Source organism: Battus philenor, unplaced genomic scaffold (genome assembly GCF_028537555.1).
Source record: "Battus philenor isolate CCGP_79_NKW_IND1 unplaced genomic scaffold, ilBatPhil1.0.hap1 SCAF_18, whole genome shotgun sequence".
In the NCBI taxonomy this organism is placed as follows: Eukaryota; Metazoa; Arthropoda; class Insecta; order Lepidoptera; family Papilionidae; genus Battus; species Battus philenor.
In genome coordinates, this window is record NW_027181680.1 from 5,490,472 (window position 1) to 5,517,063 (window position 26,592).

Consider the following 26,592-nt stretch of genomic DNA (forward strand, 5'->3'; position numbering starts at 1 on the left):
TCAAAAACTGAAGCATAGAAAATTAGTTAAATATAACATATATTTATTTTAGGGAAATATGTTTTGATAAACACAAAGTTAAAAGTAAAAATTAATAACTGTCCACAAATTACATGTTCACGTCTATAGAAAAAAAAGAGAATGCGATGATGAAATGAAGAGATTTACTTTGACATAAATATTCAAATATTTTTATTAATGTATATGTAAATATTTAACGTACAGAGCATACAGTGTAATTGACTAGTGTATTTTACCTTATTACTTAACAGCTAAAGAACGAATACTTTGACGTTGTGCAGATTTTTTTTTTAAATAAGTGGTTTCTTGTAGAAAAGATCGATGAAAAAGATTTAACCGCAGCGTTTAACACCCTTATAGCTGTGATAAAAAATGCATTTTATCTGGAATTTGTTATGCATTATTTCCATTACACGTTCCTCTAATTTACCGGTCCGGCGATGAAAGTCACGATTACTGCTGGCTGTTCTCACCGCCCAGCTTCCGTTACAGCTGTCACTAGTCAGAAAGCAATTCCGAGGCTCCTTTCGTCAACCAAGCAATGAAATGTATCGAATGAGTTTCTATCTAACGTCTAACAGAGCCTTATAGAACTTTATTAAATAGAGATTATGTTTAATTGCTCTAAACGACACAAGGCAATCTTTTACAGACAAGCGTGGTATGAAAAAGGTAGAAGTATAAATAATGGGTAGTTAACGTAAGTAACATAAACATGCATATATATATATATATATATATATACACATGAACATGATCCACTTTTTTAATTATTAATCACTATTGTAATCGCTAAAAAATAGCATTTGAGAAAATTATTATTAGAAATTAATTATTTTTTTAAAGGCGACTATTCTTTAGGGGTAAACTACAAACACGTAAAATTCCTTCAGACATTCATTTCATCTATTATATTTATCATGATATTAAATAACCCAGTCTCAGTCTTGTAGTCACTCTCAGTTATACTACACATCTCTGCTTTACACATTTAGTTACACTACCCTTCTCCATAATTCTAATTGAAATTTGATAAAGAGATGAAAACATAGATTTATCAAATACAGCTGTATTACCAATCACAGTTTTTATCTAAAGAAATCTACCATTAATAAATGTAATAATTATTTAAGCTTATTGTCCATATTTTTACTTTCGAGATAACCTCTCATTCTCGTATTAGTACACTTGAGCTTCATGCCATTTAGACGACAAAATGCAAACATTTTTGTTACCATTCCTCGGTAGATAAAATCTAATCACATACCGCTAACATTTCAAACTTACTGTAATTTTACTGTCTCTTTTGATATAGTAATGATAAGACTTGATTATTATACAATAAATTTGTAGTTATTATTGGTTGGAAATTTTGGACTCTCGTAGAGAAATTTTGTGATTGATATCTAAATTGTTATGCAATAAATTTTAGAACTTGATTAAACAAATTAAAAATAAATCTAATTTCTCTCTCTTCTTCAATAATATAAATCCGTATGATAGAATGAATTTTTATATAATTATTAAATTCGGGAATGACTGCTGCATTACCGTATTAAGGATATCTTAGAGGTGACCACAAAAAACCCGTCTGAGATTGTTGTAAGCTTTTCTCAAATCAGGGCATGTTTGATACCCTCGCAGCTGTAAGTTGAAATATTCTATTCTATTATATATTAATATTCTATAAAACTCAATCTTAATCTAGTTTCGAATTTGCCTTCTTGGCTTTCTTCTCACGGTGTTACATACGGTCACTATAAATGATTCTATGTGGATAATAAAATGAAAAATACTTCCTCTTTCTTCTTTTTTATCATTCTTTCTCGACTTTGAAAGTGGAGTGGGCCTAATTCATTTCCTTGTCATAGGCAATGATCACAATGACATATTTACATAATATTTGGGTTTTCCCCGTAGCCTTTTCTAGATAAACAATTTATATTTGTATTGCCACTCGTACTGGTTTAACATTTGCAAAAGCATTATAATGTAGTCTTTACTGTCCCATGTGAAGTTGACAACATGGTGTTTGCAGTTTGGCACGATGCCAACAGTACGCGGCGCCGATTTGTTCTACTTTGCTCAGAAAACCAAACTCGCTGCTTGTGATAATTCGACTACTCGATTACCTTCAATTGGATGTATTGCTTGTTTCTTTGTGATCCATTAACGGTTAAATTTCATGAAAAGAATAATGTTTTAATAGTTCTAGATTTTAATGGAATATAAACTGATGATAATCACTGGAATGCTAACTTGTGCAAATAATCTGTAATCGATCTTAATTTTAAAATTTATGTTTTCTTTTCAGTCATTTCCTTATTTCTGAAGTTCGCGTTCGTCTTGAAACACCTTGACGGAGTCGATGATAAGGTCTTTCTATGCCATAATAAGATCATGTATTTTCTTAATGCAGTAGTAATAGAGTCAAGTTATTGATTATACTTAATCAATCTTTTATCGTCTGCTACAACTAGTAGTTTTTCGAAGTTATGTGGTTGTACGCCAACGCCATATTTCAAAGGCTTCAATTATTTTTCCACTCCTTTAGAATTTTGGAATTTTCGGTATGTAATCGTAAAAAACAAAGTACCCCAAAAATTATTTCTTTCTGAATATCTTAATAAACCGGCCTTCTAATATGTAGAGGTTTGTTTCTATAACACGACTAATCCGTTATATTGATTTAGGGCTTTAAAGTTCTAGAGTGGATGCCACGGACCGGCAGCATCCTTCGCTAAACCCACAACGCGAAGAGATAACCTAAATATATTTGGAAAAACTGTTTTATTGGAAATCAATGGAAAAGGCTTAAATGCGAAAACATACTATAGCAAAGTAGTTTAGCCAGTGTTTTGTTTCTTAATTCCGCCATTGTTGAAATTAAAGTCTGGTTTGGTAATTTATCCCACTATATTAACTTTAATCATTTAGATATTACAGCTTACTCGGAATTTTGAACACAAGATATTTTCTGCTATCACAAAGAAGAGAAGAATAACTGCGTGCTTTATATCGTAATAAAAGGCAAATCTCGCCTGATTTCATTCTTGAACCCCGAGTCAGCTTTCTATTTGAAGAGCGTTGCATTCAGAATTCAGTGCGCGTATCGCAACCTGGTAACGGACTTTACCGCGGAAATGTGTGAAAATAATACAAGCCACGATTTACATTTCAATGAAATTATTTTATAACATTTATCCTTAGAATATTTTCATTTAAAATTTTACTTGAATACAATGACAATTATATGAATGATGCAGATTTGAAGTTTATTAGACTAGGAAATATTTATTTAATTCACATATTGTAATAGTAATTTATTTATTCTTTAATCTAGTTGACTGAAGACGAGTATCAAGTTTTCAGTTATAGACTAAAGGTCAGGTATTGTGATCAGTTGATATACTCCCACTGCAGCGCATAGGCATTCACCAAAAATCGCCACGGTGACTGGTTCTGCACTGCCCGCATCCGGCGACTTTCCACGACCTTGATTATATCATCGGTTCACCTAACAAGAGGCCTAGCCTCGCCATGATTACTAGCTCGTGGTCGCTATTCGGAAACATTACATACTGCTCTACATACAACAAAATTTTACGATCATGTACAAAGACGCACAAAATTTTCAATTTGCTGATATGTAACCTCACGTATTCTTAAATATATACTCGATGATAAATAAAATTACAAGTTTACTCGATCATTTACAGTTACGTAGTTTATTAAAACTTTATTTTTTTTATGGCTCGGTTTATTGTAGCGCAAACTGAATAAAAAATACAGTACATTTCGTGTTTATTAAATTTTTAGAAACAACATAGTTATTTAAATAAAACACAAAATAAATATTATCATAAAGTTCTTTTTATTTGTGTGAGTTTACGCGTCCTCTCGATAGATGGCAGCAAAACCTAAAATGAACAAAAGCAATAGCATCCCTTAGTGTATTAGAAGTATTTTTTTAATTATTTATTACATCGTCTTATAATTTTGTCATCTTTTGATTACTGTAAACTTATTTACGGGCAATATTACTGAAAAATAAAAAAGAAAGCATAAGGTATGTAGATTGTGTGGTAATTTATAGAAATATTACAAATGATCATATACATAATTAAATTATAGGCAAGTATGGCAAAGTTGTTGCTGTCGAAAGTAGCCGACATACTCTAGCGGATTGACAAGTTTAAGTGATAGTGGACAAGGGACGCGCAGAACAGATGGTACTTGGGTCCTCAAGGTTCTGGACAGTGGGCAAATAAATTTGTTTAGCTCGTCGAAAAACACTGGAAGCGGTCGTTTCCTTCCAATCCTTTTGGAAATCTATGGGAGATACCTGTGTCGTCTAGCTGTAGACGTCCTCCGGCTGAATTTAGGATTATGATAGTTAATTAAAACGTCCAATTAACTTAAAACCCGGTTAATTAAAAATACATCAAATATCTAAGATCGTTTCGAAATTAATGTACCGGTATACAGGATGGTATACACCGACATTTTGTATTTTAAAAATATGTAAATTTTTTGTTGCCTCCTATACTCCGCAGAGAAGCAATTAAGCACGACGACGAAACAGTGTCACTCACGACTCATTAACAGTCACTCTATACGTCATGTAGGCAGACTTAGGCGCGAACTGTTCCAATATGAAACGTGACCTACCATAATAATGCGGTATTCTAAGGTGCACGCGTTCAATTAATTCTATAGCTCTAAATTTCCGAAACTGATACATGTTATTATATCATACTTAAACTTTACCCAAAATTTAATAATTATTAAAAAACGTACCTATAATTAAAAAATATGGATCTGCATGCCAAAATTTGCTTGTGTGTGCTGCGGATCCCTAGATATCCCTTGAAATTCTTTCCAAGAAAAGCTTCTTTTAAGTTTAAAATATCAAGTCAAAGATGACTTACGCGGTTCACGGTTAAGAAACCGTGTTTGGTACACACAAAAACAACAGTGACAATGAGTTTTATAGTGGCCCGTTGCAACTTTTAAATCTGAATATTTGAATATTTTAACTTAGGAATAGGGTAAATTTTTTATTATATTGATATTATTAATACTATGTTAATGTTGTTTGATTGATTTGATGCCTGTTTTCCTCAATTTTATTAAATGCTAATCAAATGAGGCCTGTCGTAAAATTGTTGATATCTTTCTAGTTGAGGAAAGCAAATGATGTGCTACTTAAAATTTTATTTAAAAAAACCCCTGATCCCGTTTTGTATAAGCCGTTTTGATTTGTGTGTTTATTTGTTGTGCGAAGCTGTGTTTGTTTTGTAGAATTTTTCATCAAGGGATTTCTCGGGTATCTATAGCGGAGTAACCTATTTATAATTAAAGTTATATTTAACTAACAAGGCTACTTTAAACCTTATGTTGTAGATTTGATGATTTTTAATGTCATTGGGTAACACTATTTGCCCGTTAGAATTAATAGCTTTTAACGAAGGAAACAATTGAGCTTGGACCTGAAACCTGTAAAATTACAAAGATGTGCTGGCCAGAGAGTTGATAACTGAGACAGCATTCAGTAAATTTATCATTTTAATACATAAATGTTATTATTAGAATAAGACTTGATGACGTTAAACATCATGAACGAGAAAAAACATATTAAGAAGTCAATACTAGTTTTGAATAAAATTATTCAGTCATCTCACATTAATTCGACAATTATTGTGTTATATAAACGATAACAAATAACAAGTAGTATATACAATTTCAACATGAAGAACCTTTAAGGCACAATTCTCTGAAGAAATCCTTAAAATTCTAGTGTATTAAATCACAAAAGCTTTTAAATATGCTAGCGAAAGTATAGGTATGCAGAACGTCAGACGTTTTGTAAAAACATCAGAAAACTTAGCTCTGTTCCGAGACTAGCTGCAACGATATAAAATGTTTATAACTTGACCGCGCTAATATTTCCTTGCTGTTAAAATAGTAGCATATGAAAGTTTATGTTGGAAAAATACAAATTGTAAAAGCTGTGTAAAATTAAAAAATAATGTAAACCAAATTAACGGGATATTCGGTTTTTGGTTATTTATCTTCTGTTTTTGTTATAATGTGTTTCAATTCTAGATACAAAATTTTTGTTTAATCGACATCATAAATTCCTTTTTTTAATATTCTAATTCTCTAATTTGGAAGATCTTCTAGATACGTACAAAATACACTGCTCTCGGGGGGAAAGACTACCAAAGATGTAGTCGATTTCTGTGCTTTAAAGGAGAATCTCGCAGAGTGCCGGACGGAGCAAAGCTCTACTCTTTCCGACAACATATTTGTCCCGCAGCGACTTGAAATTATTTCGCGTTGCTGTACTCCTCGGGTTCGTTTTGAGTAGACGATGATGGCAACCGCCCTGAACGCACGCGATGCTGACGCGTTTTTTAGTCGCCTTTTACTATCGGCAGGGAATATCCTATAGGGAATATCAGCCCTTCCCGCATGGATTTCCAAAAGAACCTGATAGAAGCAGCTTGCATCTACCATCCTCCCACCAACTTAACAAGATCGTCTGTTGCTATGTGATCTACTACTGCCAATTCAACTTGCCAATCCGCCGGTCTATGTTGATTACTATTGTTCGTCTACGGATTTTATCATTTTTGATCTCGTAGATAAATGTAGACTTTAACCACGGCTTCTTGTGCGACTTTGAGCTTGCCGGTGAGGGCCGAATTGCGAGAATTCTTTCAGTGTGGTTGGATTCACGGCAAACTCAACGTGCATTTCAAAGCAATACGCTTTGAAATTATTATAGATAAAAAAAAATTGTTTAATCTACATATATATTATGTGAAGTATCTTCAGAAAAATTACTTCGTATGTTCTTGTTTCCGATCAGGTTAATGAAGCTTGATCGCTAACCAAGTTAAGTTTGAACTAAGTCGATAGCGTTAGTTCTAGCTGCAGTGAAGCGAAAATCTTACAGAAAGTAGATGTTAACATAGTATATAAGAAACAAAACAATATGCAATATAGAAGTTATTTTTTTGGTAATAATTTATTAATAAATTGTTACAAAAAATGTAATATTTATGCAATGATACTTGAAACTTATGAAAATGTATATGAATTGCTGTTGTAGTGCCTACTAAGTAAATAAATTTAATGTAGGCCTCATTTCTCTCCACTTCTGCTTATTTTGGCCAGTTAGTTAGTTGGTATCATATGAACTCTATTGCTTAAAACCCGTGGCTTTTTCTGGTCTAGCTTAAGAATATAACCAATTTATTTACTGTAAAGTATTTTTTACATAAAAAGATTAATTTTTCAGGTTTTTTATTTTGTTTAATAAGTTTTGAATGCGATTAACAAAGTTGTGATATTATTATATACTTCTATGTAATCTAATCGATTCCACGAGCAATTTTAAACCATTTAGCTATAATATGTAACAAAAACAATTAGTTATCTTGTAATAACGTTGATTTTTATAGCAAGTATATCTGTAAGAATATAGTTATTAATCTTTTAAAATTCACAACGGATTAAAATGAAAAAGTAAAAAGCTAGTACGATGCTCGGCGTATTAAATACTTACACTAGTGACAATGCAACTGCACGTACACAGTGTTCTAGTGGGAGTTGCTCGTCTTGAAATATAATCTTTTTAAAGAGAAGTAGCGTAAATATCCAATGAGTTCGAAAATTCTAGCAATTTTGCTCTTAACTTTTTTTAGAAATGCGAGAGGCAAATATGTTCATGGGCAGATGGCAAACAATAATTAATTTTAATATGTAGTAATCCGAATTTTGAAAAAGGTTTTAATTACTATATTATCATTACGATACGGTGTTTTCTACATTTACCACTTAAAAGCTTTTATACTTACTACAAATCACGGTTTATATTATATACATCGTTATAAATAATATACTCTTGTTATGTAAGTACTAATTATGTGTTGTTATGTTTGATTCTCAATCAGTATATCTTGATAATATAATAATACCTGACGTATTAACGTATTAGACGTTATCGCGCATGCCCTAATTGAAACAGGTGACGTTAACTGCCACTTTAGAACAATCTCGATGTAACTGTTGCAAAGATGTATTACGACTCGTGTCGTGATGTCATAAAGAATTAATGACTCGTGTCATTAACTCTATATTATGTGACTGCGATTTCGAAAAGTTTATTTGTTACAAAAAATATTAGCTGCAATTAGTATGTGAGAAAACTTTTTCACTTTATTTACCTCAGCATTCCTTGACAACAATTTTATTACAAGGTCTATCAATGGATAGACGATGGTCAATTTAACCATTGAAATATATCTAATATCCTTTATCTACTCTAAAATATTCCTTATAATCCTCTCACTCCCTCTTATCTCAAATTAAAATTCCATTTTCTTCATGATACACATTATAGGTCTTTGATATAATTAGGGAATCTGAATGTAAAAATGCCGGCGCATTCTTCTTCGCTTACGGCCAAATATTTTACTACACAGGCCGTTCAATTGTGGAGTGAGTTACCGCAGAGTATAAGACGTGCTAAATCACTATCTACATTTAAGAAAATAGTTAAGAAATATTTGCTAGATAAATGATTTGACATTTAATTCATTATTACTCTGCTTCTTTACTCTTTCTGAGGCAAGTGTCATCCAAGTCAGTTTGATGTTTTTATTTAATATTATATTTAAAATTAAGTAATATATCGTACTTATTATAAGTATATATGCTCTATACATGTGTATTAACATGTATGTAGGTTTAAGTACGTACTTTTGTGTATATGTATGTTTTGACTATATGTACACGTTAACTACCTGTTATTTATCCGTTTACTCTTTCCATACTATGGTTGTCCAGAAGAAATTACCTCGAGTGATAAGACCGCCCATTGTACTTTTTTTTTCTTCTTTACTATTATGCACTTATGAATATTTTTAGTGTGTACATTGAAGAATATTAATTAACCAGTTCGATCACACGAAACTTGAGAACGATAGAGAAATTACTGCAGCAGTGTTTTTATGTACATTAATAAACTTTTATTATTTTTTGTCACTTTTTTATTTATTTGTAGTTTTCAAGCGTATTCTTATATTATTTGTACAGGCTTTTGCCGCAAATTTATACAATTTTTTTGATCTATGATAATAAGTGACTGGCTATTTAACATATTAACTTTTAAATATTTCGGCAATTACTATAGTGCTACCTAAATCGCTGTACCGTCCTTAGGAACGGCCAATACTCCAACGTCTTGCCGCACTTATCTATAGAATATTGTTTTTAATAGAGAATTACTGAAGGAGCTTCTTTTTATGTATTAATACGATTTCGTTATTTTTTATACCTTTGTTATTTGCTAATTTCAAGAATATTCTTATTACAAGGGTTTACAGTGAATTTTAACAAATATGTTATAATTTTTAATCCCATACGTAAACATTCTTTATTATTAAATGTATATTAACTTCTCAATATTGCCGTTACTATTGTAGAACCGAAATCGCTATACCGCGCTACAGGAAAGCGCGGCAAGATGGGAGCGAGGAAAAAAGAGCATAAGCGCCGCCATTGTAAGTGATGACGACGGACTAAAGGAACAGAGCGTCCGATACTTCTCGTAAAAAGCAAAAGGTGGGAAGGGATGTAATAAAGGAACCATCTAGCTTTACAATGATAATGTAATTACATTGATTGCTCTGAAGCCTTGCTTGTAGTGTACGAGGCAGAAATATTTTTTTATTACATCAAAATCTTTGAGTTATAAAACGCTTAATCAATAAATTAAATGACCACTCTAAGATACACCTTATTTATTTGATTTTTGGACTGCAGCAGGCCAATAAGTTTTGACAAGAAACTTTTTTTGGCTTCAGTAGATTTCTTTAGAATTGATGTACCTCTTACATGTCACATGAGTTATCTATTATACCTATATATAACAATAGAATACATTTCCAATGAGTGAACTATAGGTTAACATGTTTCTTATATATACTCTTGGGAATCCTTGTACGTTCCAATTAATCTTTAAGAATTGGCGCCGGAAAGAAACGAACACTTTGATATACTAAAATAATAAATCAATAAGAACACGGTAATTAACACAGTGTTACTAAAGAAAATTATCAAATCCAAGCGAGTCCAAAACAGGAACTAAAATCTGACAGTCCTGTTAGGGACTGCGGAGGGATGCCTGTACAATGCAATAGTTGCGTTCAGAAAAACGCCACTTACTCTTTTCAATCATTTTCATTTGAATTGATAAACATCGATGGATCTAGATTTCTTTCAGGGATTACCAAAACAACCGGTATTGTCATTCTTAGTTCAGTGACACGTGAAGTCAGTGTGATTAAGAATATGTTATGTGAAGCAGGTCAATGTTCTATCGTCGGGATAAAATTCATAAGAATAAAAAAGAAGAGAAAGTATCTTTCGACATGTACGCCGCTATGAAACATCGCGCACATACGAGCTTTATTTATAGAAGACGTAACGAGATCTTCTCATTTTTATTTCATGAATGTAATCTTTTTTCGTCTACGAATACGTACTTGAGAAAAGCGAACATCTTGTTAAGAAATATTTTAGCATTATAAGGACTTATTTCTTCGTTATTTCTTGGAACACATAATTAAATAGCTCATAAAAGCATTCGTTTCATTCTAGTTGATAAACAAATAAAATAATTAGTTTGTTTTATAACGACCTTAAATGACTTTTGTTACAATTACGTTGGAACTATACTTATTTAATTTTGTAGTTATTTCAGATATACACAAGTATACTGTCCAAATAGACGCATCTGATTAAAAAAAAATTGTAGTTAAAAAAGTTTTGAGTAATTTTTACAACTATATATTTGCTTTTGCTACAATAACGTTTTAATCATACTTTTTCTTTTTACATAATAGAGTTCATTTGTAACGAAATTCGCGTAGGTAATATATCCTCAAACATGTTTCAGATTTAAATTAAAAAAGGTTGTGATATATTATTACTAGATACAAGCATTAATATTAAAATGATATAGGAATTATAATATCTCTTTGAACTTAGAGGATATTGTTTTTAATTGGATATATTAAAATGGGTATAACTCCGTAAAGATGTCGACGATTTAAATATAAAATAATAAAAAGTTTTCACAAGAGGTATTATATGTTTTAATAGAGGGTTATGGGTAAGTAGAGTTGCGTACAAAGGTTAAAGAAGCTTTAAAGCTTTTTGCTGAAAAATAAAAAAATATGCGTTCACCCCCTTTAACACTTTTAAACATATATCCAATCACCTTGTATTCTCTTTGTAGGGAAGTACATATATAGTATAGCTAATAGATAATTGAGATTGTATGTATGGAATACGCAAAAGTATGCTGCCCACATATGTGCTTCTTCTTTTTATTTATGTACAGGAGTAAAAATTAATCGGCTTGTTCCTGGATTTGAATCCAGAAATTTTTGCTATAAATTGGCTCTTATCTGCTACAAAAAGAAATATGTCAAAACCTGTATTACATTATTGTACTAAAGTCTTCTTTGTAAACAAACTCGGCTTCTTGTCCACGGGTCACGTTCGGTCTCGGTTGGGCCCTCGTCTGAGACTGGTCCAGGTTGCTGCGCTACATAGAATAACAATAACTTGCACGGTCTTTATATTGATTCGTATTGCGGTAACAACAGATGTGTATATATCCAGTTTTTTCCATCCTATAATTATTTCATATTATTTAAACCCCAAACAACCTAACGTTATCGGACAGATGTGCACCTCCACATATATTTATTTATTATAATCAAAAATACATTGCAAGTACACCAAAACATTAATAGTAATTTTGGTAGGTACAGTGTGTATATATACGGAGTGTATAGTTATAGTTGTAACTAACGACTTTAAGGGGATGAATATATAATTTAAGAGTCTGCCAAAAGCTTTAAATATTTTGCACCTATTTTTAATCACCCAGTACAGTACAAATAAAGGGCTTATATATGTCATACTAAATTATTTATTTTTATTAAATAGATACGTTCTTTATAGGTAGTTCTGGCAGTACGAATTCTGTAGGGAGAGTAAAAAATAAAATTAAAATTATGCGTTGTAATTTTAATTATTTATTTCTGAAACCATTGAGTTTTGAATAAGTTGAACTGTATATTAATTGGCAGCAAATAAGATATATACTACTCAAAACAAAATAGGGCCCACTATCATTTTGCCCCTTAATTTATGTGCATACATGATTATTAATTTTTTACCATTAGTCGATGTTGAATTAAAGTTTTACACATTAAGTAAACACAAAATAACGTTTGAATTGTTTAATTTTATCGCAATACACTCAAATACACATTTTTAGAGAAAGTGAGCACTAAGTAGACTGTCAATAAAAACTTTTATAGTCACTATTTGTTTTTAATAAACTTGCCGGGAGCTTTTCTTTAGTATCGAGTAGGACCTCCTTTGCTCCGTATGCACTCTCTGAGCCTATCTGGAACACTCTCAATCAGATGAGTGATGTTTTGGTCGGGTATTCGTTCCCTACAGAGTTTCAGCGCGTTTATGGGGTCCTGTTGGCTGTTAACGTGGCTATGGGTCTCTTTAAGACTTCTTTTCAATTGATCCCATAAATGCTCAATCAGGTTGAGATCGGGACTCATTGCTGGCCAAGGTAAAACCGAGATATCGGCATCAGAAAGTGCCCTCTGAGTGACCCTAGCTGTATACGCACGAGCGTTGTCTTGCATAAACACAAAATTATCACCTACTCTTTGTGAATATGGGATGACATAAGGTTGGATTACTTGCTCGACGTAACTGGCTGCAGTGACCGTCCCTTCGTTCAAGATCACCAGCTCTGTTTTGCCTAACAAGCTTATACCGCCCCATATCATCACACTCGGGCCCCCGAAACGATCAGTACCGTGCATGCATGGTTCAGTAAAACGTTCTCCTTCTCTTCTCCACACACGTACACGTCTGTCACCACTAAAATACTTAACTTTACACTCGTCTGAAAAGAGTACTGTCCTCCAATTGTCCATGGTCCAGTCCAAATGTTCACGCGCAAACCTCAAACGTGTTGCCCGGTGAGCCCTTGTTAATTTTAAACGAATAACACGCATCCTAGAATGTTGCCCGTCCTTGTGGAGTCGATTCCGAATGGTTTGACCACTAACGCGTGTGCCAGTAGATTGCCTTAGCCGGGATTGCAAGGTTCGGGCGGTTGTCGCGCGGTCCCGGCGCGCAGTCAATCGAATGTACCGGTCTTCTTGAGCAGTTGTAGCTCGAATCCTTCCTGATCCAGGTCTTCTAGCCACACTACCTGTCTCCTGAAACCGCTCCAATACGTTTCGAATTGCTCGCCGTGACACACCAAGGCGAGATGCAACCGATCTTTGCGATTCTCCCCCTTGAAGCAAAAGAACTGCCCTTGTCGAAGTTTCCACATCCATATGACGACGAGAACCTGGCATTATAATCGGGAATAATGCCGAAACGAAAAAAACACAGCTAAATAAAGTGTGATCAAAGTATTGCGCTTAAAGCAAGACTGAGAACACAAACGAATTAAAATTTAAGAAATGGATAAATTTAAGCACTTTACTTTTTTGCCTACCCACTTGAAATCAACACAAAAGAGAACTTTTAAAACATCATTATGAACTAATAAACATGTGTGCTAGAAGTGGTAGTGCTTCATTTTGTCAATGATTAGTATATGAGTTATTTATAAGCACGATTAGAGACAAAGTTGCGGTGGGCCCTATTTTGTTTTGAGTAGTTTATATTCATTTCTTTAAAGTGTTTACGCCTGTTACCTACTAAAATATAAAAATGGTTTTATATACACAATTATTTACGCTGAGACTATGTTACTCGCAGGACACGGGTCATATCTCATGGCAAAGCGCGACGGGCCGAGCAGCATCCAATGACAACGTGTAAGCGTTTAATCCGCTAGAGCTTTGTGATATTTCCCGAGCATTCATTTCACAGCTCCTAGTTTCCCTTAAATGATATTTATTTGAAGCGAAAATATTACTATTTTAATAATCTCTAAGTATGTGTTCAAAACATTGTTATGTTGTTTCGGTTCGACTGCTATAACGTCTACACACCGCACCGGTCTACAAACCAATGTGTTCTCCCCATATCCTATTGGTGTTGCGCGCTGTTGGCCTTTCTGTAACTCGCGACTTGCGTTACAACTCAAGATGACAGACGGAAATAGTCATAATCGTATCCGTACACTACAAACTTGTCAATCAATCAATTCATCATTATGATACTTATTATCGTACTAATTTAAATTTAAAACTATAAATATATATAGGCCAAGACCCACTTTGGGTCACTGAGCTAGCGGAGTAGAGTAGTAGTAGTAGTAGTAGTAGTAACTATAAGTCATAATTTGATATCGGAGAAATGGCTAAACAGAAAAATCATAGGTGTTTTGAAACGTCGTGATTTCAAAAAATCAGATCAACGAAACAACTCTCCATCACTATTATCAACAAACAACTTAGTTATTTGCAAATTACTTGTCTATCTTAAATAATAAATTTTCAACGATATCGATTTTACGGCACGGTCACGACGATCTTTGTAAATATACATAGAATTTAATTATTTGATTTAGCAATCCTGTCTGAAGAAATAAAATATATTTGATATTCATTTAAGCTTTATCGCTAAGATGTATAATGAGCATAAAAAAACGCATGCTTAACGACCTCCTAGAAGGAAATGTTCTAACTTCTAAGTGTCATTTAAACATAGAACGAAATTGGTTGAAAAAACTTTTTCAATTTGCCAAAGACGTACGTTTCAGAACAGCAAGACATTTAAATCTCAATCCATACGTTACTTATATCTTATTTCAGTCAATTTAATCTCGTTTACGCTTGACTTTTGAATTGTTTTGAACTGGTTGTGTATTAAAAGTTATTAAACACATTTGTAACAAATATTATACATAATTCATTTTCGTACAAGAACGGAGTCTCGAATACCAAATCTCAACACATCGTTATCAACCTAGATAAGACGTATTTCAATTTTGCAATAATGTATAAGTAATATTAATAGTACAACTACGTAATTTTTGATTACAGTTAACAAAATATCAAATGTTCGTTGTAACTTTTATTGTATTCTGTAAAAGCAGTGGTAGCCAGGTGGGAAAGGACTGAAACTTGCAATCGCAGGTCGCGGTTTCGATTCCCGGAATAAGATCTTATATAATTGACACTCTGTTCTCTTTCTCACCAATAAGTTTCCAGAGGGTGGACAGCAGCGTCTCTTCGTGTAATAATACCACAAAGCCTCACTACCTACCCGCCTGCTAAACGTGGCAATTGTGGTATGTCTCTGAAGATATTTGAGTGATGCGCATGCCTTGTGGAGGGTGTCTATGGGCTAATACAACGACAGTAAAAGCAAATACTTACTAGCTGAACATAAGTAAAAGTATCCATAAAGTGGTATTGTAATGATAATTTAAGTAACTGATATGTTATAATAATGACATGATATAAAAGATCAACAAGAACTGTGTAAAAAATAAACTTGTGGACAAAGAATCATTTGGTTCAAGAAAAAAAAAGGTTCAAGAAATTTTAGTTTCATAAATAGTTTATGTTTTAACATAATATAATAAATTAATAACATTCTACTAAGCTTCTAAGATTTTTTATTAAATAATAACTTTTTTCTGTATTATAAAAATATATCTAGTATATTACTTAAAAGGAGGCTCCATTTCATAATTTACAAAGAAGCTATATTGAAAAAGCTATTAGTAAAAGAGACAGTTTGTAATAACATGTTAGCCTAATTGAGTTTATGATAATGTGAAGTAGTCAGATAATCACATTTATTACGTATAAATACATTATAATTAAGGATTATGAAACGACACTTGTCGTACGGTAAGAATATATACTTTACAGTGTCAGTTGAATCGCGAGTTTTACAGTTCCTTTTTCAAACACGGCACTGAATTTACTTAAGAAGCAGTGGTTCTCTAAAGCGGTTCGGAAACTGATTTATTTTGACACAGTTTGTTGTACATCCACTTGTTGAGAGGAACAAGTTTTCTGAACGTTGTTCAAGTAAACTTACCTTGCCAAGAACTATGTTACTTCCGATTTTATGATACTACAACCTTCTTTACGGAAATACTTTTAAGAAAGAACATGAGAGACCTATATTTTCTTGATCAAAGTTAAAAAGGACACTTTGCTAGAATTCAAATTGTTATATCTATAATCAATATTGTTCTTACTGTGATTACGTGCGATAATGATTATTTTACAAACCCGTGAATTGTTTTTGATACAAAAGGTTATGTTTTGTAATTATCAATATATATATATATATATATATGTAAATATAAGTATATATATATATATTTGGCAATAATTTCTATATATTCAATAAATTTATAGAAAATGTTTAGTTAAAAATTAAAGTATAAACTCATTTGCCAGTAAAAAGCTTTAAAGCTTTTAAAGTGATTTACAATCTTCGTGTGTAGAGTGATCACTCTGAAATATATTTCTATTGAAATGTGTCAACCTATAACTTCTGACAGTACAAAGTCTGTAGTGCCATATAGTGAACAATAAATAATTTTAATATAGCTATCCGAATTTTGAAATCATAATTTCTTACTACATCATTTAAAACTACTTTATTTAAAATTGTTTCATGGATATTGTAATAAATTTATTGACAACAAATGAGCTGCACCTACTAAAATTTTTACTACTGTGAATAATCTGTATTTTACATAAATAAATTATTTATTTCAGTAAATTAGTTTCAATATTCATAACGTGTACATTTACCTTAGGCAAACAGCTACCGACCGTGCCTGGTCAGTGAAGATCGTCAGCAATAAAATTTTAATTCCTTATCTTTAACGATGCAATATTAGCTTAATGCACGTCCTCACCTTTGAACAGCGCATCATTATGGTGGGTCACGTTTCGTATTGGAACAGTTCGCGCTTAAAGTTCAACTTTACAACACACAACGACTGCTAACTAACGCTATCAATGCCCTTATGTAACCAGATTTATAAAATATTTATACATGAAAACACACAATAATTTATAACAGCTAGTCTGTTATAAATAACCCGACACCCGTTGCCTTGTTTTTACTATAAATATTCAATACAAATAGTATTTTTCGCGGTTTGTATTGCATATTTTAAATAAAAAATATCATTACAATAAAAATAATAAATAATCAATTATTTTTTAATATACAACATTGTTAGTTCTAATTTATTTAATTTTTTTCTATTGCTTATTTTTCATTATTCTTTTGTTCTTAGTACTTATTTTGTAAGCACCATAAAATAACTTGCGTAAATAAGTAATATTGATGCTTTTCCAAAATACTTAGAAGCAACATACAATGGACTGTGTAAAACATATGAATTTTCATAAATAATATCACAAACAGTGAACGACGGCCCCTGCAATATATTAAACACGTTACAAACGCAAGCCACATTGGAAATTTTAATGTTATACCATAATAACTTCCAACAAAGTATTTGGAAAATCATAAGAAATAGATGAAAAAAATTGGTAAAGAAAGTTGCGTGACCAGAGTTGATAGCATAATAAAAATGAACTGTTACAAGAAAATTGTTATTAAATTTGTTCTCAATACATATTAAGAATTGGGTTAAATTTAAGGCTTCTGTTTTTGAAATACTATATATGTGTCTACCAAACGTAAACTTTTAGCACATTCGTTGTATTTTTATTGAAATCCTAACATGACAGGTGTGACTGTAATAACATTTGTTTTTACGACTTTTTGAGCTACTTTTTTACATCACATTCAATAGCTAATATTTTTTCTAAATACGTTAACTTTGTTCCTCTTTTATGAGACTTTTTTTAAGCAACGAGGGCTTCCATAGGATCTGGTCGCCTATATCCCTTAGGCAAGCCCTCCTAGGAATAAATGAGCGCAAGGGTTCGAAATTCCGGTTGACTGAACGAATTACCTTCATATTAAATACGATATGTTTTGTATACATTATACTTTAATTTGAATAAATAATAATCTGTACTTCAAACTTGGCGGAATGCGTCCTTTTGTAAAGAAATTGGTATTCTAATGGTTGCCTCGCTATACATTTTTAGTAACATATTATTTATACGCCATTATTTAAAATAATTTATAAAAATAGTGAAAGACATAAATTTTTACAAGAAATAAATAGCTCATAAAACTAAATTTTGTCTTCAAAAATTTACCAAATCTTTCGTCGGCCTTTACGCATACGTAATAAAGTTCCACAAGTTGTCTTAGACATAACTTTTCTTAGTTTTAAATCTAAATTTATTATTAAATATTATAACTACTGATAACAGCATTCAAGAGTTTTTAAATGATCGAAATGTGTGGAACTTGCTTTGTTGATTCGTTTACATGATTTATATTATAATGTACACGTGAAAATTATTAAATTTTGTTTATAAGAGCAACTGTCGAATTTATGGGCGGCTCTTTTAAACAGATCCGCGTTCCGAGCCGGTGGTAGTTTACTACTTATAATGTTAAAATAATACACTATTCAAAAACGCGTGTAAATGATTACTAAATTAAGATATTTTGAAAGGAATTTGTACTCCTTTATGTACGAAGAGTCAGCTGTGAAGGACAAATACCACAGAATCAATAGATTGAACATATTATTTAAAAGAGTACAAAAACAGAAAACAAAAGTACTGGTATATGAACCTATTACTTGATTAATTTTTCTTTAAAAAAACACATACATCAATTTCGCACACATTGATACGAGCCTCCAGAAATAATTGGTATCCTTAAAAAACCCTAATAAAGGTGAACTAATTACACGAAACAATTCTAAAATTACGGTTTGAGAGAGTACAAGGGAGAAGAACTTTGATTCAATCAGTTACTATTATCGGAATATAAAGTTCTAACTATTTTCTGATCTCTGCAATACCACATCTGTGTTACACAATAATAAAATCGCTTCGCAGTACGAAAACTTTTTGTCTGTGAATCTCAGTAATGTCGGTAACTATGCTGCCCATAAATTTAAAACTAACTAATAAATACTAACACTACTGGTTGTAGGGCAGAAATCGTGGTTTGCGGTAAACGTTTACTTTTTTTGTCCATTTTACATTTGTTTTTTCTTGTTTTTACTTGTACCGTAAGGAGTTAAATATATACTATATGGCGACAGAAACGGATAATCTTGATCAACTCTTACAAGAGACATAACAATAAAATTATTAAAAACATAATTTAATAGTTTCTTCCAGCACTTATTATTTGGGATCAAGTTTTTTAATAAGTTATATCTTCAAAAAGCTTTATTCGTGATATTAAGTTAACATGAACATGGATGGATGGATGGAAAGATATCGGCTGTAGTTGGCGTATTTCATAGAAAGAAAACTGAACCGCGAAACCGCGACCATATCGACAAATTCATTGTAACACGTAATGAGGCGGGATTTTTTGGTTGACGTTAAGTGATATATCAGGTTTATACAACGTGTACAGTACTTGTCAAGATTTTAATATATAAAAACCAGCGTAGCAAATAATGCTAAATGTTAGCTATTGCCACATTGAATCTTTCAATTCAAGGAAATGTAAATAAATTATACAATGATATATAATACTACACGGTTCTAAGTATTATATTATACTTTAAAATCTGAGCATAGTACCCAGCATTTGATTTGATAGATCGGACATAAAAGCCAGTATTTTTTCGTTTTTGTATAGCGTCACATCGCTTTCCTAGCTCGCACGATTAAGACAACACTCTACAAACCAGCTGATCTTTTGCCCGATGAGCCAAATCAAATGCTGGGTACTATAACACCATATTGTTACTAGTACAGCGACTTAGATTCCAAAACATTTAATTCTTCACAGAACTGTTGTAACCGTGCACTTTGAACACGAAAAGACGCGAAAGAAGAAGAATTTAGACGATTAATTTTTTTTTGTTTTTATTATATATCGGTTTAACATTTATTCATTAATATAATGAAGTCACAGTGTTTTTTTTTAATACATACGTTACTGTATGTGTACTTACTTCAAAAAATTTAAACATAAGACCGTCATTAAAAATAATAACATTATAAAATCGATAACCTTTTCCGCTAGTGAAGTCGATTAATAAAATAAAAGATCTCGCAGAGTGATAGACGGCAAAGCAAACATCTATACACATATTGAAATATTAGTTCGACGTTCATAAAACTTGACTTAGAGTTCACTGTGCAGTCACTTCAGACATATTGCATCTGGCATATTAAAAACTTCGGTTATTTGACTTGGTATCCCTAAGACGCTATGCGCATAGAAAGAATTTTGATATTTTTCTATTCTAATTTGATTTTGGTCGTGGTAAAAGCATTTATTTGTATAATATTTATTCCTGAATATCGTACCCTGCCGTAGTTCAAACGTCATCAACATCATTTAGTCGTAAGATGTCCATTACTATAAACAGGCCTCATGCTTTGATTTTCAGTTGGACTTGTTCGAAGCGGCCTGTCTCCAAGTCGTAGGTGAATGTCCTACGCTGGTCTCCACTTCAGAAGGATAAAGCAGTCATTAGTTCTCTTCGACATAAGTTGAAACGAACACATTTTGAAACACGAAAAACTAAATATTCGTTTTCGATACTAATTTAAGTATTGTCGTTTACTAATAAACTATTTCTACATAGTGACTTTTATATAATTATCAAGTAATCATAAGGATTTCAGAGATTTAGAAGTTATAAATTCATGTAACATAAATAGGCAATTTTGTTTGCACAAGAGATATATTTTGTCAGAATGACAAATGGTAAGTTTTACAAATAAGGGTTGTTAGGGTCGTTTCATGTGACATCGCTCTTATATTTCATATTCAAAACCTCAAAGCTATTAAAAATACAAATTTTCTGCGTCGCAGTTTATAATTAATAAGTTATAATCATAAGTAAACGAAGAAAATATTTAATTGACCATATTTTATTTATTTTATTTATAACACATATATTTTATCTCGTTAAAAAAAACTATACATTATAGTTTTGCTTAATAATAAAAAGTTATAATAGCTAACTGATAGTTTATTTCAGCTACTTCCACAGTATTATGTATTATGGCATACTAATGTGGAGTAACGCTGCTGCAATGAAGATGATTCGTGCTATTTATAGTTTGAGTCCTAAAGTGTCTTTCTTCTTCTTCTCAAAGATCGCCTAGATGGCCCGTCTTGTACTGTCCGCATCGTGCGACTTCACGCGATCTTGACTATGTCGTCGGTCCATCTATTGGGTGACCAAGCCGCGTCTAACATTTACGGCTGTCAATTGCACGAGCTAAGTGTTCCGCCAATTGTCACTTCAAATGAGCAATTCTTCGAGCTACATCAGTACTGGTCTTTCTGTGGGTGTTATCGTTTCTGATTCCACCACGCATCAATACTCCGCATAGTCCTTTTTTTTACTCTTAGGCTGACCTTAAGTCTTCTTTTGAGGCCTATCGTAAGCGACCACATCTCGTCACCGGCACCACAGATTGGTCAAAGACCTTCGTCTTAAAAGATTGCAGTATTTTGGACGTGAACATGTTTTAAGTTTTCCGAATGCTGCCCATATACGTTAGATTCAGCGAGTGTTCTTTTTGTAGAAATTGGAATTATCAAGATTGATGGTTTATCTCAGGTATACATAATCGTCTACAACTTCAAACGTAGCACCTCTGACAACTATTTGAGCACAGGCACGACATGGAAAGTAACTTTAAGAAAGAAAAAAAATAAACACGTTTAAATATTGACTTTTACGTCTCAGTGGATGGAACGCCTGAAAGTGGATTTTGAGTCCACCAGAACATTACTGATTTCTTTAGAGGAGTGATAAAAAATGTAAGTACCAAAAGCAGAAAAAAATTAAGTACCTAAGAATTGGCTCCCTTGAGCTAGTAAATCGTTATATAAGCGCATATACGCTTTTACAAAAGGTATCAGGCAATCTTCAAAAAACTAGATTAAAAATATAGTCAAGGAACAATTGTGTGCTGACGGTTACACTGTAAATGACTTTATAGTAGATAGCCGAGTATACTTGAATAAGAATTTAATAAACGCTGTATCAAGTAACAATTACCACTTAAATACAGTAGTTTAGTTCATGTTACAAACGGTTTTAATTATAACACCGTCCGACTTCAATAAAAACGCGCAATGTTACAAATTGAAGATAATTAAAGCAGAGAAAATAAAACAAAAGGCTGGAAATAAACACCCGACGCTAATTGAGTAACTGCTTGGTATACGAGAAGATAATTTCAAGCCAGTACGCTGCTCTTTGCGAGGGCTAATTATGGCCTTTACTGCCGGCCCTGAACATCCGGTTTTTTTTTAAATAACGAAGCCAGACGAAATAACCCGAATAAACATTTTTATGTCATCTAAGTCGCACTGGATAATGGCCTGTAATATAATATTGTTATAAAATTTATTTTGCTGATTGCTCGTTGAAATTTCTAACTTCATCGGGTTTGATGTGTCAGAACTTTAAAGCGTAAACTTTTTTTTCACCTACTTGAAGGATCTCAGCAAGCCTAAAATCAAGCCTATTACTTTTTTGATTGGATTGAAAGGTGGCCACGTCGTAGTATGCATAAGAGCAAAAGGGACAATGTTTGAACTATATAACCTAAACCTGTAATAAATTCTAAGTATAGGTTACCTAGAAGGATTCAATCTCAGGAAGATCAGTTGTTGTTGATTTAATTATATTTAAACAATTAATCGATTACACCAAGAATAACAGAGGAGAAATGAGTTTCTCCCCTGTTGCTCTTCTTAAACTTAACTTTATAAACAAGTAATGGTTAGGATGTGCAAAACGTTCAGGGCGTAACTGATAAATGGCCATGGTTCGATGGCGATCGCAATGCGTTATTATGTTACAGAGGGTTACACAGGACGCTTCTGCCCATTCTCTGCCAACTTGTTTGTCAGCAATGACAATCCCATATAATGAATGCACAAAATATTAATTATTTAATATTGTATACAGGGAATCAAACCCCACCCATGGTCGCAAGTCTTAGTCCTCCACCACTGGGCTACCACTGCTTACATATATTTAATAATAATTAATATTTTGACCAAAAATAAAATCAACGGGTCAAATCAAATGGACTAAAGGGGTTGGTGTCACAAAAATACTTAATTTTTTACGAAATGTCCTTACGGTTTACGTGAGTGGTGTCATTTTTAAATAACTTACATAACATATATTATGCGATTACTCGCAACATGCGATCGTATGCTGTACGCAGCCCGCCATTTATTTATTGTTATTACTTATTTTATCAAATCCTTTTTATTGTTTTTACGTAGTAGGGCTCGTACAAACAAACAGATCTGAATCCGATTTAGCTAAACTCAATTTCTTGCCGATCCACTTGTCGACTAGAACGAAGTTACAACAAGAGCGGGAATAAACCGTTTGTGGGATGTAACAAATTCACTGCATTTCTTTTTATTTAATCTTCACGAAACCACTACATTTACCTCAGATTTCTTAATTTCAGATGTGCAGTTTTAATATGACCTAAGGCGTCGATCGAAACGAAAACTTAAACTTTGTCTAATATGTACATATAACATATATATATATATATATATATATATATATATATATATATATATATATAAATTCAATCAATGAACTGATGTTTACGATATTTTCAAATAAATTAATTATGTTAGTATATAGCTCACATATTTCAATTTAGACCTCAAAAAGTATGGTGAAATGAAACAAAGTGATGTATACATTAAAGAATACATAATATAAACATTTCTATCCGTTTCACTCACTTTTGAGAAACTCTTCAACCAGCTCTCTCCACCAATTGCGTCCTGTTGCTTGATGTATTGCGGAACTAATTGGTAATTCTAGATCCTACTATATCTTCCCTGACCACCACTTCTGACTCGGCTTCTAGGTCTTTTTCCTTCCACTCAATAATAATAAAAAATAATATAACTACGTCGCTGTTATTAACAAATTTTCCAGTTTTTATAATACTTATTAATATAATAATATGGATTACAGGTTCAAGTAAAAATTATACGGAATATTTTATAAAAATCACATGGAGGTGTAGCAGACGAGTGTTGAGGTCGCGCAACCTGGAGCCATGTTAGATCCGCTGGCCTTATCGTTCCTTGTATAAATAACAATGAATCATCAGATGTCTTTTTAAGCGTAAAATTCGAGATGGGATAGTCCAATTGATCTATTTTTTTTAAACTTTCTGTTAGGAATTCACGTGGAATTAGAGCATATCAAAAATCAAAAAGTAAATTAAAAGATTTTAAAATACAAAAAGTTAAAAAAATTACGTTAAGTTTAAAAAAATACAAAAATTTAATTAATATGAATGAAAAAATGTAAATAATACGTACAGTATAAGAGCTTATCTGTACCTCTATAAGTAGTGGTCATCAGAAGATTCTCGTGAAGGGAAATAATGGACAAAATATAAAATTAATAATTACATAAATACCCTTTGCGCAATAAATCCTTGTAAGTACATGTGCAGACTAATATAATTAGTTCGTAAACATTCACGGTTACACTGGATAATAGTTGGCTAAGTGTCTAGAGCTTTTAGCCTAATCTTCTAGAGTCAAGAACTTCATCGGCACAGACGCCGTTACAAAATTACCGAATACCAGCCCCCCAAGCCGATAAACTTGTTGTACCCAAAAAGATTGAAACTCACCTCATCAATATCATCAGAATAATTCAAACTGTTCTCAACAAGTTAGAAAAATTATAAAAAATCTTTATATATATTATTCTAGCGAATAAAAGCATATAAAAGTGATTGTAATCCAGATGTAAGTTGAAAGTTCGTTGCTCAGCATGTAACCCCGGGATATTCGGTAACGGCGAAAATTTTGTAAAAATACGTGTAACCCCGCCCGTTTGTCAACCGCAGACATGTAACCAAATTACAACCGCGCAAACAACGCTGGTAACAAGTTTGTCCAATTGTCCGGACCGCAATTTATGTAAACATGCGAATAAACTATTTAATTACGTATTGCGTTTCATTAGTCGCACACTCTTTTTATTTAAATTCTTTTGGATAATATATATTTATTATTATTTGGTTTCTGTATTATTGATTATATGAAAATATAAAGTGTAAGAAAACACCCAAGTGATGTGTTAAAATGTGCGCCGAAGTGCGAGACATCGTCGAAGGTATGTGTGTTGAGATAGGGAAGAGGCAAAATGCACACGAGATATTTGAGAACAGACCCCTTTGACATTTGCCTACCTCCTCCTCCTGTCTCCCACCCAACTCATAGCGTGACTAGCCCTCTTTTTATTTAAATTGTGTATATTAGTACGTTTGTTACTGTGACTTATGATGATAAGATCGGTCATCAAGGCAATGTTTCAACCCGCGACTTGTCGTACATATAAATGTGTACGATGCAACAATATCAGATATTATACATCGCACAATCCGTCTCCGTGGGCGGCCGCCCGCCTCCGCGAGTAGTTTAAATTGCCGAATGGTCCTCGCTACCTTCAAGCAGCACAATTCCATAAATCACACTTTATACTTACATGTGTGCAGCTGCTACCTTAGTACGAACTGGAATACGTTTAATCCAGTAGATTTTGAGTAAAGTTTACCGTTGCGTGAACTCATCACCAGCGAAGTTGTAAAAGTCCTCAAGGGCTAGCAGCTAAAACATCACCAGAAACAATAGCTGGCGATTTTTGGAAGACGCCAAGTTTTGCAGTGAGTGTCTACTTATTTATTTAAACAGTAACCACAATTTTATTTTACTAGTGAAATCGAGTTTTAAAATCTATTCTATCTCTCCAAATAGAGATAATTTGCCATTTCTTACATTTATTTTAGATTCAAAAAAGTCTTACTTAAAATTAGTCTTACTTATACTGCTTTTCGTCATAATTGCTGAACATTTTGTCTTATACAGCTTGTAGGATGTATCGAGATGTGTAAGTTAAGGTACATTTAGGCATCTATTGGTTTGTTATTTTAACGCAACTAAAATACACTTTTAAAGTAAAAATATTAAATTAACTTTTAACAGGATACTTTTTTGTAATTGTTATTATTTCGTTTTTATATTACCGTCGTTTAGACTGCTTTGCTATTATACTCTTATCACAAGGTACCTTAAAACTTGTTAATAATTTTTGTTGATTCTACCTACGCATAATAATCTCCCGGTATCTTAAGGTCTTGTGTTGTTATCTTTAGTTTTGGATTTATTTATATTAATTATTAGTATCGGCTGCGGTACTGGCAATTAGAGTAGTCGCCCCCACCGTCTCCTTCAGTGGTTGCCCCAAGTGCCTGCTAAGATAAAAATATTAGCTTACGATAGGAAACATTATCTCCCAAATATATTAAAAAAATACTGCTGGTCGACTAGCATGCATGGTAGCGACAATCGGGTAATACC